Genomic DNA, 5,157 nt, shown 5'->3' on the forward strand with positions numbered 1-5,157 from the left:
GATCTTGTTCGTTCCAAAAATCACGTTCCCGAAGGTTTCATTCCGTTTGGACTCCCTTTGATATTCCTTTTCGTCGAAACCCTAAAATAGGCAAAAAACAATTCTGGGCTGGGCCTCCGGTTAGTAGGTTAGTCCCAAAAATAATATAAAAGTGTATAATAAAGCCCAATAATGTCCAAAACAGAAGATAATATACACTGGTAGAAAAAGGGCCTATAGTCCCGGTTCGTAAGGGCCTTTAGTCCCGGTTCCTGAACCGGGACTGAAGTGTCGGTACTAATGCCCTGTACCTTTAGTCCCGGTTCAATCCAGAACCGGGACTGATGGGCCTCCATGTGGGCAGTGCGCAAAGCCCAGGCAGGAGACCCTTTGGTCCCGGTTGGTGGCACCAACCGGGACCAATAGGCATCCACGCGTCAGCATTTCTGTGGCTGGGGTTTTTGTTTTTTTTGAAGGGGGGGGGGGGTTGGGGGGTTTTGGGGGGTTAATTTAGGTGTTTCATATATTGTGTTAGCTAGCTATAATTAATAGAGAGAAGTGTCCTCTCTTACGTCCGTGCTTGGTCGACGCTATGTACTATACATACGTATAGAGAGGACTAGACACGCTAGTTAGCTAGTAAGCAAACGAAGGTAACAGAAGATCGTCATGAACATATATGCATACAGAGAGAAGTGATATCGACCACCTCTCCTTCTCCGAGAGATTGGTCGAACAACAAGTTCTCGTATATCTATCCGACACTACCGGCTACATATATACAATAATTATCTCTTACAAATATAATCATACAGACTCATGGTCCACATAGTATCCTCCGTCTTCAGCGATCACTTGGTCAAGAAAGAATGCCGCCAATTCCTCTTGAATTGCTCGCATGCGAGCTGGTGCTAGGAGTTCATCCCGCTTCCGAAACATCTAATTTGAAGAAGGGGGTCAATACATATATATATATATGAATGAAACTCAATACAAATGATGGTAATAAAATAAAATTATGAATGTTGTTATTTACGTACTTCATATTGTTCGTCAGAGTACCCGCCCCGCTCACAGGTCGTGTGGCGGATGGACTCGCAGACGTAGTATCCACAGAAATCATTCCCTTTTTCCTGCCACAACCACTTTACAAGAAATAGAGGTCAATCAAACTGATAAGCAAGAATGCTAAATGGTATTGATGAAACTAGCGCTTGAATCACTAGGAGATGCGCGGAACATGCTACTATAGTACTTACTTTCGGGTGTCTAAATTCCAGCTCCTTCGGTAGTCCCGGAACTGTTTTGGTGAATTTTCTCCAAACCCTGCCGGACAAAGAAAACAATTACTTAATATCAGGAAATGAACAAAGTTGCTGATATGGTGGATAATGATCGATTTAACTTACTTCTTAAGGATTTCAGTCATGTCCGCATACTCCTTGGGATCTTTTCGTTTAGATTCCAAGACGGTTACTACTCCCTGCTCAAGCCTAATCTCTAGGAGAATATAGTGGAAACTGCACACGCATGCATAACTCATCAATTACATTACTATAACCTGGACTAATATATAAGGGAAACCAAATATGCACAAGACAGTAACACTCACTTGAAGTTGTAAGGAAAGAGTATTATATCTTTGTTTTCATTTTTTTTGAATGATCGTAGCAAGTTGGCCTCGGTATCTCCGGGACGATGTTGAACCTCAGTTGCATCTATAAGATATGTGTTAATGAACCCAATATCACCGATTTGTCTTTTCTTCAATTCGGCGATCTTCATTATGCATAATATAGTGAGGATAATTATAAATACATGCAATGAAAGAGATGAGCTATATAGAGAGACTTAATGACAGAAGTAGTAGTACTTACAGACAGTAGCAGGTGATTGTTGCTTTATCGAGGGCCAATTGATTGAAAAACTGATAGAACTCCTCAAATGGAATAGGCAACAGTTCAATTCCAACGAGGTCATGCTTCGGTTTAACTCTCGCATACAAAGTACTCCTCCCCCAGACTCTCTGCAGATTTTCAAGTACCAATCATGTAATCTTCGCATCATCGTTGTTAAAGATTTTTCATCTTTGACGAGAGGCTTCCCATACTCGTATCTGTGTATCTGCACCTCCATGGTATCATAATGTACATCGTCGGGCAGGTAATCGTCAACATTGCCATAACCGGGCACCATCCTCGGATCGACGATGTCGCTAGGCACCTTGAGGGGGGGGGGGCACGATTGCTTCGCTTGTTCGCCGAGCTGGGCAATTTGTTTCCCAGCTGCTCATCGTTCTTTCAGCTTTTGATCACTGACTGTACTTCCCGACCGCTCCGCTTCGGCCCATGTCTTTGCAATAATGCGCTCATAGTTGCCTTTCGGCGGAGACTTGGGTGGTTTTGCCAGGGCAGCCAGAGTGCGCTTCACTTTCACCGGATCTACCTTCTCCTCCGGAGGTGGATGTCTCTTTGCTCTCAACCCTTGAAACGAGTCATCCACTTCAGTTCGCACGATCTCGGCGTTCTCCTCCAGGGTCCTCTCATATGGTAACTTCTTTGGAGTCTTCAGAGAAGGACCGAATCTGTATGTCCTCCCGCCTCTGGTTGTACTGCTAGACGCCGACCGAGCAGACGGAGCGGTTGTCTTCTTTACTTCTTACGAGGCGGAGAAGGACTACGACGCGCCGGAGCAGCTCGAGCGGCGGCAGGTCTCTTCCGCCCTTGCTGACGAGGCGGAGAAGGAGGAGGCTGGCTGCTCGGGCGCGTCGGCGCAGGCGGAGAAGGAGGCGGAGTGCCGCCATGCGCCAGAGAAGGAGCCGGCCGAGGTCCCTGATCGTCACTCGCCGGAGGAGGAGGCGGAGTGCCCTGACTCGCCGGAGGAGGAGCAGGAGGCGGAGGCGTCCAGTCGGAAGGTTGATGAGCTCCTTCCGCCATAGGCATGGAGTCTTCAGAGCAGACCCCAGCCGAGTCTCCCCTTCACCGGTAGGGTGGTCAAGCTAGAGGTCCTCAAATCCCTCCGTTATTTCATCCACCATCACCCTAGCATATCCTTCTGGAATCGGCCGGCAGTGAAAAGTTGCGCCGGGTTCAGTAGGATAAACAGAGCCAACAGCCGCCTTGACCTTCAAATTCATCCATTGCGTCATAAGGTGGCAATTTTGAGACTCCGTGATAGCATCCACGGGATAGCTGGCAGGAGCCATCAAGGCATGCTCCGGCTGAAGCAGCTCGGTGGAAGCCACGCTGCTTCTGCGCTGAGAAGGCGGGGTAGCTTCGGGGGATGCTTCGGCAGTACGTTTGCTACGATTTGCTTCTGGTTCCTCTATCGCGTCTACCCTTGCTTGTAGGGCCTGCATTTGGGTCTGCTGCACTTTTTTCCTCCTCTCATGGGATTTGTAACCGCCTGCGTCCGGAAACCCAACCTTCCACGGAATGGAGCCTGGCATGCCTCGTGTCCGTCCAGGGTGCTCAGGATTCCCGAGGGCCATTGTGAGCTCGTCGTTCTCTCTGTCTGGAAAGAACTTCCCTTGTTGCGCTGCTTCGATATACTGCTTAAGCTTCCTGACTGGTATGTCCATTTGATCGTTCGTCCAAATGCACTTCCCTGTTACAGGGTCCAAGGTTCCGCCAGCCCCGAAGAACCAAGTCCGGCAACGGTCTGGCCAGCTAATTGTCTCTGGTTCGATCCCTTTATCAACCAGATCATTCTCAGTCTTGGCCCACTTAGGCCGGGCTACGAGGTAGCCACCTGACCCCGTGCGATGGTGAAGCATCTTCTTCGCAGCATTTTGCTTGTTTGTCGCCGACATCTTCTTACTCTTTTCCGATGTCTTGTGGGCCAAAAATGCGGGCCAGTGATCTCTGATCTTCTCATATCTGCCCTTGAATTCTGGTGTCTCATTATTTTCGACAAACTTATTCAGCTCTTTCTTCCACCTCCTGAATAGTTCTGCCATCCTCTTAAGAGCAAAAGACTTGATTAATTTCTCTTTAACTGGGTTCTCTGGATTATCCTCTGGCGGTAGGGTGAAATTTGACTTCAGCTCAGTCCAAAGATCATTTTTCTGCATATCATTGACATAAGACACCTCAGGGTCTTCTGTAGCCGGCTTAAACCATTGCTGGATGCTTATCGGGATCTTGTCCCTAACCAGAACCCTGCACTGAGCAACAAATGCGCTCTTTGTCCGGAGGGGTTCAATCGGTTGGCCGTCGGGCGCGATTGCTATGATCTCAAACTTTTCATCCGAGCTCAACTTTTTCTTTGGGCCTCGTCTCTTTACCAAAGTTGTGCTCGATCCGGAGGGCTAGAAAAAAGAACAAAGACTTAATTAATATGTGTACATACCAAAACAATGAATGCATCAATCAGCTAGTCAGCACAGGCTTAACAAATATATATACCTGGCCGGACTCGGTTCGGTCACCGGAGCCGTCATCACGGTCTCCTTCTTGCACCGACATTGGGTCACCGGAGCCGTCCTCATGTTCTTCTTCTTGCACCGGCATTAGGTCACCGTAGCCAGCTTGTTCACCCTCTCCTTCCAGACCATCGGTTTCGTTGAGAAACAACGAGACGGCATCACTTCCTTCTGCGATTATGTCCCTCAACAACGCTTCTTTTGCTTCGTCTAGGGCGGTGTCCATAGTTTCTACAAATATTTACAACATGGCAATTATTATTCAAACATGACAGATGGATATATTAGTGCCAAACGTAGAACTAGCTACCTAATCATAGTAAGCTATCGGGAGGGGGTATATATCGACAACGACGACACTACATCTATGTCCCTCGACGACCGTCGTCCCCGATAAAAAAAAGAGGAAGAAGAAGAAAAAAAAGAGGAGAAGAAAGAATAGAGGAGAAGAACTCCTCTATTCTTTCTTCTCTTTTTTTTCTTCTTCCTCTTCTTTTTTTATCCTCTTCTTCCTCTCATGTTCGAGAGCATCGCCGAGGGGTCGGGAGGTTGCCTAGTGTCAAAGGATTCAACAAAACCATGTCTTCATCATTAGGCGAAAGTAACATGTGCATGATGGTACGAAGCTCTCCAAAGTTATTTTGGAACGGAGTCCTAGATAGGATAATTCGCTTTTTGATACAAAGTTCAGCAAGAACCTTCCAAATATCATTATTTGGAAGGCCTTTGCTGAAATTCATACAAAAAGGCAAATT

Source organism: Triticum urartu, chromosome 2A (genome assembly GCF_056163025.1).
Source record: "Triticum urartu cultivar PI428250 chromosome 2A, HENAU_Tu73, whole genome shotgun sequence".
Lineage (NCBI taxonomy): Eukaryota > Viridiplantae > Streptophyta > Magnoliopsida > Poales > Poaceae > Triticum > Triticum urartu.